General features: G+C 33.3%; 1 protein-coding gene across 1 annotated transcript in view; it reads left to right on the forward strand.

Annotated features, from left to right (window-relative positions):
- CSMD3 (CUB and Sushi multiple domains 3) overlaps positions 1–13,688 on the forward strand; it is a 1,016,080-nt gene that overhangs the window by 532,099 nt on the left and 470,293 nt on the right. The gene's annotated exons all lie outside the window — the stretch shown is intronic.

A 13,688-nucleotide genomic window follows, 5' to 3' on the forward strand; every position in this document is an offset into this window, starting at 1 on the left:
CTATATTCTGCCCTCAAAAAGAAGACAGGCTAGTAAAATTACATAGGCTGACTGTTACAGTGATCTATACAAGAGGACATAGAACTGGAGAAAGGAGCAAAATGATGAAGTGAGTATTGGAGTAAAGAATTCTCTCTGAAAAGAAGGAATATACAATTTAGTGACAGTAAGTAAAGGATATGTAGTAAAAAAAAAAAAGAGAGAAACATGGAGATGTTCATGAGAGAAACATGGAGATGTTCATAGTGGTCAAAACTGGCAGAATATTTTTTGGTGACAAAATATATTTCAGTGCTATTGTATATATCCTTTCTCATGATAAATAGCATGCATGTTTATAAAATTTAAATACTTACCTTTCATAGGATCTTCATTTTGTGTAGAGTTTCAACAATAACATAAGAGGAATTGGAATACCTATAAAATTTTTAGCGAGGTTTTCTATTGAAATAAAAAATGGAAATATTTGGCAAAATATAGCAAATGAATGTTAATCATGAGAGCATTTCCCACATTTAATACTAATGTGGTATCATACAGATGATAAAGGCCTGGACTTTGAATCAAGCATGGCATTGTTTTCTGTTCTGTTCCTTGTTCACTGGACACCTTGGGCAAATCTCTTAAGCTTTTAGTCTCAGTTTTCTCATTTTTAAAATGAGAAGAATAATAGTTTTTCCCTACTGGAGTGTTGTGAGAAATATAACAGACATATATTCAATGTGCAGGAAAATTACAAAACTCTGATGGAAGATATCAAAGAACTAAATAAATGAAAAGATTTTTCATGTCCATGGATAGGAAGACTCAATACTGTAAAGATTTTATTTCTTCCCAATTTGTTCTATAGATTCAATACAATCCCAATCAAAATTCCAGCAAGTTATTTTGTCAATAGCGACAAACCGATTTAAAAGGTTATATGGAGAGGAAAAAGACAAAGAATAGCCAAATCAGTACTGAAGGAGAAGAATAAAGTGAGAGAACTGACACTACTTGACTTCAGGATTTACTATAAAGCCACAATAATCAGGACAGTGTTGTATTGATGAAAATGAACAAATAAATCAATAGAGCAAAATGGAGAGCCCAGAAACAGACCCACATAAATATAGTCAACTGATCTGTCCAGAGGAGCACAGGCAATACAGTGGAGCAAAGATAGTCTTTAACAAATGATGCTGGAACAACTGGACATCCACATGCGTAAAATAAGTCAAGACACAGACCTTACGCCCTTTACAAAAATTAACTCAAAATGGATCATAGACCTCAATGGTACAATGCAAAACTATACAACTCCTCTGAGAAGATAACATAGGAGAAAAGCTAGATGACTGAGTATGGTGATGACTTTTTAGATATAACACTAAAGACATAATCCATGAAATAAGTAATTGATAAGCTGATTTTAATTAAAATCAAAACATTTTGATTTGCAAAAGACAATTTAAAGAGAATGAGAAGATGAGCTACAGAATGTTAGAAAACTTTTGCCAAACACACATCTGATAATGGGCTGTTATTCAAAAAATACAAAGGATTCTTAAAACCCAACAATAAACAAATGAACAATTCAATTAATAGATGTGTAACGGACATCTCACTAAAGACAGACATACAGAAAATAAGCATATGAAAAGATGTTCAACCTATGTAATTAGGGAACTGCAAATTAAAACAGTGAGATACCACTTCATACCTATTGCAGTGGCCAAAATCCAAAATATTGACAACACCAAGTGCTGGCAAGGATATAGAGCAACAGGAACTCTCATTTATTGCTGGTGGGAATGGAAATGGTACAGACACTTTGGAAGATAGCTGGCAGTTCTTTACAAAACTATATTCTTACTGTATGATACAGCAGTTGTACTCCTTAGTATTTACTCAAATGAACTAAAAAATTACATTTACACAAATACTGTATATATATTTATATTTATATTTATATTTATGTTTATGTTTATAGTAGCTTTATTTACAATTACCAGAACTTGCAACAACTAAGGTGCTCTTCAATAGGTGTGAGGATATACTGTGGTACATCTAGACAATGGGATATTATTTTGTGCTAAAAAGAAATAAGTTATCAAGCCATGAAAAGACATGGAAGAAACTTAAATGCATATTACTAAGTGAAAGAAACTAATCTGAAAAAGCAGCATACTGTATGATTCTGACTACATGGCATTCTGGGAAAGGCAAAACTATGAAGACAGTAAGACAGTAAGGAGTTAAGAGTGTCGGGCTGAATAGTCAAAGCACTGGAGGATTTGTAGGGTAGTAAATCTATACTATATGATACTACAGTGTTGAATATATGTCATTATAAACTTGTCAGAACCCATAGAGTGTACAGTAGCAAGAATGAACCCTAGTGTAAACTATACATTTTGGGTGATGTTGTTTCAGTGTAGGTTAATCAGTTGTAACAAATGTACCACTGTAGTGCAGAATGTCAGTAGTGAGTGAAGCTGTGTGTGTTTGTGTGTGTGTAGGAAGGGGACAAAGAAGAATTCTCTGTACTTTCTGCTCAATTTTACTGTCTACCTGAAATGTCTCTAAAATAAATTTATTAATTTAAACAATGAAATTTTAAAAATAAACAGTAGTACTCCTAAAGATGTCTAGAGATACTTATAAAATGATAGTATTTAGTACTAAAAGAAGTATTTGAAATTTTCAGGATATAGCTCCCTCTGATCTGTTTAAAATATTAGTTTTCTGATTTAGTCTATCACTCAATCTTCATAGCTTATTTCCAGGCTAGGAAATAAAAGAAATAAAAGAAAAACAACAACTTTCTGAGGGCATCAGTAAGCAGCATATTCTGGCCAATACCCTCAACTGTCATTCATATTGATTATAGCTTTCACAACATTTCAGACTACATTAAGTTTATTTCAGAGAAATAACTTTGACTCAAATTGATTTGCAAAAACTGCTCAAAATAATAGCACTGTTATTTTCTGCTTGATATATCCCTGGTAGTAATAAGGAAGGAGATAGACTATTCTACCTATCTTTTAATTAAATTGTGAAGCTAAGTACAGTGGTCATCAAGTTAGAGACTTTTCAAAGCAGTTCCTCATATAGAAGAAATTCTATTTTCTGCTGTTTCTTTGAAGTACAGTAGATGCTTGGATTAAGAGATCTTTTTTATAAATGTCATGCTTAACACTTTTCGAAATAATCATGTTGTCTATGTATGCTGTTAATTTTTATGGTTCATAAACAACAACATTAACAACTAATATTTCTTAATCACCCATCTGTATATGAAGCTGATAGATACATTAAATGGACATCCTGAAACAGGATGAAATGGCTCATACAAATATAAAAGTTCAAACAACACATGCACTGTAAAATAGAGTATAAAATAGAGAATTACACTGACAGCCAATATTTGTTCATATTAGGCATAATTATTTTCTGTTCATGGTTTGTGTGCTGTGAAATTATGTGAGAAGAGAAATCTCATCTACCTTCTACTTAAGCAAAGAATCTGAGAAAGCCTGGGAAAGTTTTCAGAATTTTTACACATATTCAAAAAGATTTTGTATGATCATGATATTTGCATGTCTTTTATTTTGGGGCACAGCATCTTCAAATTTTGATCAGAAAAGATATATAAACATCTGAAAATCTGATTCTTGAGCTTAAAAGAAGAAATGAAAGCAGAAAAATGAATTACCAGTAAATGTGTATAGGCTGTTTATATACTAAACCATCAGGTCCAAAGCCATAGCTATGTTTCGGGTTCTTTTGCAAAATAAGTTGGAAGGTCAATACAAATGTAGGATGAGATTTGAAATGAATTAAATTACATTCTTATCATTGATCCTTACACCAGCAAAACAACTAAAAATCCTGACCCAAGGGTGTATTTCTCAAACAGCCGAGATGTGGAATTTAAAGACAAAGGTTTCTGAGAGAACTCTAATAAAACAATATAATATCCATTGCTTAAGGACTAAGTCATAACTTTAAAAATTCATTTAAATGTTCATTAACATTTAGGAATATATAATGGGATTTCGGTCAAGCTCACACTACTTCAGATCTGCTGTTCACAGTATGTTCTACGACAATTTCCTTTACCTTTATATCTGAAGATAGGAGGTCAAGTTCCAACAAAATGGAGAATTGCAAGACACTGTACAAGATAAGCCTTCTACAATGATATATGGAAATCTAGATGATATGATTTGCACAGCAACATACAAAAAGTAAATGAAAGCAAATAAATTACGTCTTTCTGAACAGTTCAAATTCTCATCACCTAAATCTGAGCCCATTTTGAAGTTTGTATTCATAAGCCAATGGTTTATTTTCCTAAAACATATTTTTTTTGGTGGGGAAATTTATAAAGACAGTTAAAAAAAAACCTCAGAAATATGAAATAATGCAATAATGATAAAAGAATAATGACTGGGTTAGAACTCTATTTGTTTTATCCAGTGTACTCCCTCTGACAGTGCAAATTAGAAGGGTGTGGTCATTGTGCAGACACAGTTGGTGCAGTTGTTATGTCTATCATAGTTTAAAAAGCCAATTCAAAAATGGAAATTGGGCTCTATTACTCTGTAAAAGATAAGCTGACTTCTGAAAATCTGTCCCTCCATTTGTGGCTTACTTGATGCTGTCAAGAAAGGAACACTAACTAACATTGTTAGCATACCTATTATACACCAAACATTATGCTAGAAGTTGTAAATGTGTTATCTCATTTAATCCTCACACATGCAAACAATTTCAGTTTGTCAAGTACTATATTTAAATAACCATGTGACTTTGAGACCCATTCGATTGTGAATAATAATCCATGCATTTTGCTTGCTTCCAACAAGTTTTGTAGTGAAAAAGTCTGTTAATATTTAAATGTTAATTTATTCACAAACATTTATATAACAAGATTTAAATATTAAAGAACAATGGTTTAAATTTAGTTTCTAAAACCGTAATTTATAAATTATTCTTAAAGATATAAGGAACAAGTAAGGAATTCAAAATAATGTTTAGTGCAGTAATACTTTATATTATAATTAATATTATTCACTCATGTAGTCACTCATATAACATTTATTAAATACTCTAGTTTATGGACCTACCCCGTGAGGTGCCGTGGACATGAGCTCTTCTTTTAAGTCGATCCCTGCTTGTCAGACAAGAGGTAGACATAGACATAAACAGATAAAATTGCATTTTCATGAATGCAGTAATAGAAGCCTGCACTAATTACAGTGGTAACACAGAGAGGAGAGTAGTTAATTTGACAGAGGACAAGGTATCGGCAGGCTGCAGCTAGGAGGTGATGTCAGGTCAGCAAAGGTGGAGATGTAAGGGGTGGATATCCTAGACAGAGTAAAGAGCATGGGCGAAGGTATATAATCATGAAAAGCCTGGCTCAAGGAGGTCAACTACATGTAGTATTTATTTCTGAAGCATAAAGGTAAAAAGGAAAGAGCACCAGCAGATGAGATTAGAAATGTGGTTTTAGTCCATAGGAAATCTATGAAAAAATTTAACCAGTCTTAGTAACCTGTGACTTTTATTTGGATAAGATTGTTCTGGAAGTTGTATAGAAGGGGAACCAAAAAGGAAAAGTGAATTGAGGAGCTATTTTAATCATTCAGGAAAGAGACAAGCCCAAATCCAAGATAATGGCAGTTGAGGTTGTAAGAACACAATAGAATCTGAAGACAAAATTGACAGTCCCTAGAATCCAAACAGATGTTTTAAGAGTTGTGTTGAATGAAATAAGGGGATAATCAAAGATTACACCCAGGTTTTCTGCTTCAGTGACTGGATGAACAGCTGTTACGTTAAGGAAATATGATGTTGGAAAGGATCTGATGTGAAAGTAGGGAAATAAAATAGATTTAAGTTTGTTGCATATAATTTCACTGTGACACATCAAATTGGACCTGACAGTAAGCAGCTGGAACTCAAGAAAGAGATCTGGGCACTTTATTTGGGAACCGGATTGTATAGTATAGGAAGCTCTCATGGGAAGATTTGAGGAATGAATAATTATTATTAGCTAGAATATAGTGATTATAATGCATGTCAGTATGTTATAGAATAAACTCCACAATTTAGAGATGTGTTACACATCTAAAATAGAAATCTTGTTAGATGAGGTGGTAATTAGGTAACTGGAAACTCAGCAATGCACCGAAGCATCCCTGAGAAAATTGTTAGACAGGGGATCATGGCATTGATGGAGAGCAGTCATGAGCAGGAATAGACATGCTGTCAAATATCGAAAGTAAATGTGTATTGATGGGTTTGAATGCAGATAAATTTGTAGGTATGGAGTAGAGGGAAGAATCCAGAAAATATGGGTTTTTATACCTGAGGGTTTTAATTTTCTTTGGATTAGGAAACAAGGTGTGTTCAGAACATTTACAGTGTTCTGAAGGACGAAGCGATGAGGAGAGTACCAAGACAGATAAAATTGCTCTAGCCTCACGACACCTTAGATTCAAAGGTAATAGGAAAGACTGTCTTGCTTTTTGAAAGCTCCAAGTCCCCACCTCCTTTTTTGTTGTTGCTGTTGTCGTCATCATTGCATTCTCTCCACTTTGGCAGAAAATATAATCATATTTTATTATTTTATCTATGATTTTACCTTTATTTTAATCTTAGTTAAATTTAGTTTTAGTATAATCTTAAAATATGAATTTCACACAGTCAGTTTTTGGCCACTGCTTTGATTTTTTTATTCAGGGATACTAAATTAATATGCTATTTTTCTGTCTTTCATTTCAGTTACTTTCTCTCTGATCCATATTATTTCTTTATCTCATTTTCATTCTCCTGTGTTTTTTTTTTTTCTTCTTGCTTTTATTCAGTGTTCTTTATAAAATTTTTTTTGAATCTTTCTCCCTTGGATGCCTTCTAATTTAAGTTTGCTTCTAGTATAATTTTATCATTTTCTTCTATTTCTTTCATGAGATAAACCAAATTTTGTTTCATTATAACCTGCCATATCCATTTATAGTTTTACTATTTATGTTTTTGATTCAAGGAGATTTTTAATCTCCCTAGTTGCTTTTTTGAGTGTATTTAATTTAATTTAGGAGTTGTATTACAATTTTTTTCAACTCCATGGTTGTTTTTCAGGAAGAAATATTTATCATTAGAAATGTGTTAATTCCCATTTCTTATTTATCACAGTTTTGCAAAGATATGTATTTTTATTTCTATTTCTGTTTATTTAATGTACAACATGAAATAAAGTTTAAGAATGCTCTCCTCTGTACTCTTCCTTACAGTTGATTTATAGGTGGCATTGTTGGGTATAAGAGAAAGGTTGGTATGTTTTGCTTCTCTCTTGTTCCTTTGTGATTCTTCATTTCTTTTTCTGTGTTTTTTCATTATTTTCCTTTACTGTCTCATTCCCAGTGAGTACTATTTTTCAATGTTTATGTGTCTCTGCCTCATAATTAACGCTCTCTAAGACTGCTACTTCTGGTTTCACACACTGTAAACCACCTCCATTTAATAATCAGTGCTGTGAACTATCAAGTCCCAGTGCTGTGTTTAGTATTTTGGCACTTAATATTTAATTTGTTTTTCTGGGGATGATTTTACCTGTGCTTTGTTTGTGTCTTCTCTGCATTTTTACTGTATTTTTCACAAACCTTCTTAAGCTTCTCAATCCACACTTTATATTTACAGTCATGCCAAGTGGATTCTGTAGGAATTTGTTTTTCTCAGTTTACAGGCAGGTAGTGATATAGTATCCTGAAGGCATAGGTCTTATTTTCATCCTTGTTTATTTATATAATTTTTAGGGGCATTGTAGAGGGGATTCAGAATCAGGCCACCACCATTTTTCCCCAGATACAATCATGTAGTTTGGACTTTTAGAATTGACAGAGATCATACAGTTCATCAGTTTGAAAACTTTAGTTTACAGATGACAAAACAGGAGGCCAAAAAAAGCAAGTTAATTGGTCAGTCAAATTGCTGCTTCAGGTAGGCTATGACTAAATTCTGGGTTTCTTTACTCTGAGTTCCAGTCTTTTCCCAGTACACTGTGTTTCTTCTAAAATTTAAATACAGATGAGTAATTTTGGCATCTGATATACCCGAAATGATGAATACGATCATAATTAATAAAATAGCGGTGGCTATTTTAGAACTAATTAGGTTAATATTTCAGTACATTTTATAATGAGTGAGCAAGACAACACCCAATGAACATGAAGTGTGGTTTATTTGAAGGAGCTAAGTATTTTTTTTTTTTTTTCTAAATATACCTGAAATATGTTGAGAGTTGAAAGACAGGTTACTTTTTATTTTGATAATATTTGCAATAATTTAAAAACTATAATTGTGTTTCCTAATAAAATTGCCTCCCCACTTCATTATTTATCTTTAATATAGAACTTTCTTCTAGTAGAAATCTAATTTAGTTTTGATTCATTGAATGTTCAGTTGTGCATGAAAATAAGAGGTTTAAAATATTCATTGATTTCTAGATTATCAGCATCATATTTTTTAAAAAATTTAGTTGGATGATCATCATATGTGGAGTTGAGAAATACCAATTGCATGTAGATAAAAAGAAAACTACGTAAATATATGTATATGTATATATAAACACTTTACAACTTTATCTAGTTAAGTGATTTTTCTATAATTGTGAGAAAATATATAATTTTTTAATCTGGTCCTAGCCAAAAGAAAAGTATTTGATTTACTCTGAAAAAATCAAATGTTGATTCATTAAAAGATAACCAAAATATCTGATTAAATTAACTTTTATCTAAAATTATAATTTCTGAAGCACAACTCATCAGAAATATTATTAGTCAATTATGTCTAGTGAAGATTACAGACATGGAATGTATAATGAAAGCTCATCAATATGATATCCAAGTCTTTCAAACTATTTCCACAATGCTCATAAGATTTAAAATTTAACATCTTTTTTTAATTAATGATGAAAAATTTGAAACATAATTGCTTTTTATACTTATGTGAAAAGTGGTTAGTGTCAAAGTGTCTCCATAGAACAATAAAAAAAACCTTTGTGGCCTTAACAGTGTCTGAAAGGGATGGTGGTAGGAGATGAAGTCACAGAAATAGTGGCAAAATTAGAAGTACTCCCGTTTAGATGGCTTAGGTCTTAATCGGGTTTGAATTATACTCAGGACTGGGAAGTCATCGGAGGATTTTGAGCAGAAGATTGATCATGTGTTTTATATTGGCCAAGAATCACTCTGGCTGATGTGTTGAGAAAACACAGTGTGAAAGCAAACACTGAAACAAGGAGAGTAGTTAAGAGGCTATTGCAAGAATCCAAGTGATGAGAGATCATTGCAGATTGGAACAAGGTGGAAACTATGAGAAGAGGTAAGACTGGGCAGAATAGGTTCAGAAGCACAAATCAAAAATTCTGTTTTACATGTAATGCATGTGGGATTGCTACTGATATTCAAGTAAACATATGGAGTAGGTAGTTGGATATATGAATGAATAGGGGTTGCCACAGATGATCTAATGTGTCAAACACTATTGAGAAACCAAGAAAGATGAAGAATAAAAATCGACTGTCGATTTGGCAGAATGGGTAACTTAGACAAAGCATCATTGAGATGGCTGTTTGAGTGGTTGTTAAAAGAGCAGTTATCTTTACAGTTATCTTTACAGATAACCCTGTGAAAAGACAGTAGCTGGAGAAAAATGTGGCACAGATTTTGATTATGTTTTGTTTTTAAATGAAAATAGCAAATTCTCATGCTGATGTGAGTAATCTAGTATAGTGCTATGCAAAGTACTGGTCCATAGACCATGCTTGATGGAGATAGTTTGTGCCAGAATGTAAATCAATGCCCTACTTCTTTTTTGACAAAGCCTCACTATGAAAAAAAAAAATGTCCAGTGAAATAAACAATATGATTAAGGACATAGTTGATTTACATTCTGGAAAAAGCCCTTATTTTTAATAGAATATGAACAAATATTTGGTGGGTTTTAACTTTACTGGGACCAACGTAGTAGAAGGGAGAAAACTGTTGAAGCAACAGAAAAAAGAGACATGTATAGAAAATTGTAGCAGCTTCCTGCTGTTGTTAGCTTTGAGGAACTAGGACCAACGTAGTAGAAGGGAGAGAACTGTTGAAGCAACAGAAAAAAAGAGACATGTATAGAAAATTGTAGTGTTGTGTCCAGAATAACCAGACCCAACTTGAGTGCTCTTAACCAGGAGACAGTTTATTAGCCGGCGGCTGCCCTTGCAAAGGAGCAGCCACGAAATGCCAAGATACAAGGTTTTTAAGCCCCAAATCCCATTCCTCATTCTGTCTTAAACACAAAGGTCCATCTTTCTCCTATTCACTACCTGTCAACTCAACCCACTGGCCAGGTGTGCAAGCGGGAAGTACAGAAGCAGAAAGCTTGTGTTAGAATGTTATGTTCCTATGGGTGATTGCCTATGTTCCCATGGACAATAGTCGGTGTTCCCATGGGCGATGGCCAAATAGTAATTTTCAGCTTATATACAATTGATTATTTTTCATGCCACGCAAACAAGCAGGGTTACATAGGCTAAAATTGGCAGTTAGCGTATGAGCTCATTGTTACAAGTTTCATGATTAACAGAATGTGGTTAGGGGTTCCAGAAACTAGGCCTAAGTTATAGACTTCCTTTGTCCAGTTTCAGGTTTTAATTATTCTTTAACCCTTTCACATTTCAGCAGGCCATTACAGTAGCAGCTTCCTGCTGTTGTTAGCTTTGAGGAACTACACTGTTTGTTAGTTTTATCAAACTTTGCTCATATCCCATTTTATTGTGTCATTTGTTGCCTGCCAGGATTCTGACCAATATATTTATCAAACGTTGTTAATGACTTCTGAGTGTTAAACTCTCTGTTAGATAGATAGATAGATAGATAGATAGATAGATAGATGATAGATAGATAGATAGATAGATAGATAGATAGATAGATAGATAGAAGATGATAGATCATTGTAAATCATTTAAGTTTTGGATGAAAGAAAGAAAGGGCATAAATAAACTATGTGTTAAATTCCTTTGTAAAACACTAGATTCTCACTCATGGCTGCACATTAAAATTACCTGGGACACTTTAATAATATAACCCTTCCTCAAGAGAAACCAGTTTTATTCATCTAAAGTGGGTCCAGAGATTAATATTCTTAAGTTTCCATAGGGCTGTCTAATGTACAGCTGGCCAGACTTAGGAACTATTTTAATAAGAATTCAGAAATATAGCCTTGCTCATTGAACTTCAAGAACTAACAATTAAGCAGAGGGAAAAGGTCTTTTAAATAAACACCTTCATTTAATGGACATTAAACAGAAAGGTCATTTATAAGAACAGTTCATTTGATATTGATAAAATTATGAGTAGATATGTAAGTGGATAATCATATGCAAATTATTTAGACATCTCTACAATTGGGCATTATTTAAAATAATAATTAATGGACATACTTCTAATGTGGTTAGTAAGTATGATATATCTTAAAAATAAAAGGCCAAAATGAGAAGCAGCAAACTTTTATTTGAAATCCAAAAGAATACTATTGGGGAGGCACCGATTGAGGCCTAAACCCAAATAGTGTTCCCATTAAAAGGTGAAGGGAAGGAGTATTATGAGAAAAGAAAGTGGAACAATTACATGACTAGAAGGAATGAATGAATTTCTATAGGGGAAGATAAGCAAACATAGTGATGCTAATTCTAAAGATATATTTTTTTTAATGTTCAGTCCTATAATCATAATGTCTACTTTCCTGTTAGCCATCCAAACAGTTCTTTGGAATACAATGCTGCTTTAAACCCAGTCCAAGGGTTATTTTGTCCAGCTTTAACATCCCAAAATTTGAGGAGAAAGACCTGCAAAGTAGTTCTTCCGGGATGGTAGCTCCAACTCTATTTTGAAGTAGCTCCATTTATATTATTGTTTTACAGAAGTATGAATTTAGCACTTTACTTATATTAACTCTAATTTAAACTCCATATGGTCCTGAAGAGGGTAAGTACCTTCTACCTCCCTAAATCTTTACAAAGGACTTGAATGCTAAGGCATTATTTACATTTTGCAGTTGTTTTAAAGGTTCACTATCTGGCCTGAGGTCACAAATCTCCTGAGTGGTTGAGATGAGATTAACCCCATCCCCACCCAGTTAAAATTTCAGAGTTCTTAAGCAAGGCAGTTTGCTGTGCCATTGGAAAGACTGATCTCCTAAATTAGAATGTAAATTCTGTCTCTCTGATGCTGCTTGTCCTTTGGGATTAAATTGTCCCTTGGCCATAGCAAAGTGGCCAACTATCAAAGGAAATCAACATTTTTACCCCTGGGGCCATGAAGAACAACAAGAGTGTTTTCTCAAGGTTTTGTTTTTATCATTTATTATCTGTCTACTGTATGATGTTAGTAAAGTTGCTGATTGTTAAAAACTGTAACATAACCCTCATTAGATTTTCTCAGGTTATGAGTAGCTGACACATCTTTATAGCAGCAACTTGTTGATGACATTTTATAAATATATATATATATCTTTTCATTATCAAAATATGTCACATAACTTACCAAATTCAAGTTCCTGGTAGACTTAAAAAGAAATACATATGAAAGCATAAATGAGAAATTGATTTCTGAGCCTGGATGTAGAGAGAGGCCCTTTTTTCTACTCTGTGTTATGCCTCACTTATCTTTACAACTCATAACCAAAAAAAAAAAAAAAAAAGGATCTTCCCAGTCTGGAGTAACATGGATTACGTTCAATTCAGATAGGTTAAGTTTTTCTACATCACATTGTTTAATGAGTGTGAATGTTTTCTCACAAAGTACATGTGTCTGTGACCCTCCCTCCCTGGTGCAGATTACATGGAGATGAGAACTTTTCTCTAATACAATCACTGATCCTATAGAAATCTTTTCCATCACAGGAAAGTCAGTAAAGGAAGACCAAAGAAAATGAGAACAGTATGGGGTGGACTAGCTCACAAGCATAAAAGAAATAACATACTTTAGGGAAGAGTTAGTGGCCTGAATCATAGTTGTGTGGGCAATAGAGAACTCTAAATACTCCTCTGGTTTCCACCCCACAATTTTTAGTTAGTGGAGCTAGGTGAAGCTTGCAGTAGTTCTGATGTTCACAGTGAGCACCTGAACAGTATATCCAGGAGTTCTGTCTGATTAGAAATAAACAACAGTAGAGTTAAGGTCTAGACATAAAGAAAGGAGCTGGCCTAAACTAATAATGAGAAATTGAAAGTGAATATGGGGAAGAGGAGACATTAGAAAAAAGCCAACAAATAGTTACTTAGCCATCGTAAGCCCTTTGAAAATGCTTACTGAATGAAGAATAGATAAGGAGTCAGAATGGGCACATGCACGATATATTAGGTTGGAAAACTGCAGCCTGATGTTAATGTGGAGAGCCAGGGACTGTAATCACCTGCACACTAAATTGCAATGGCTCATGTTTTCATTGCCCAAGAAAATTCCCAAGACTCTGAGTCTTGACTTGATTAAAATATTCTGTCTCATGCATTCAACTACCTAATGATCATATTCACCTTGGCATCATCCTAAACTCCTCATTTTTTTTTTTTAGTTCTCACAGCCACCCTTTCTCTGATTCTTCCTGACAGCTGCTCTTTACCTATTTCTCAGATCCATTGCCTTATTAGT

This window comes from Pteropus alecto, unplaced genomic scaffold (assembly GCF_000325575.1).
Source record: "Pteropus alecto unplaced genomic scaffold, ASM32557v1 scaffold164, whole genome shotgun sequence".
NCBI classification, from domain to species: Eukaryota; Metazoa; Chordata; class Mammalia; order Chiroptera; family Pteropodidae; genus Pteropus; species Pteropus alecto.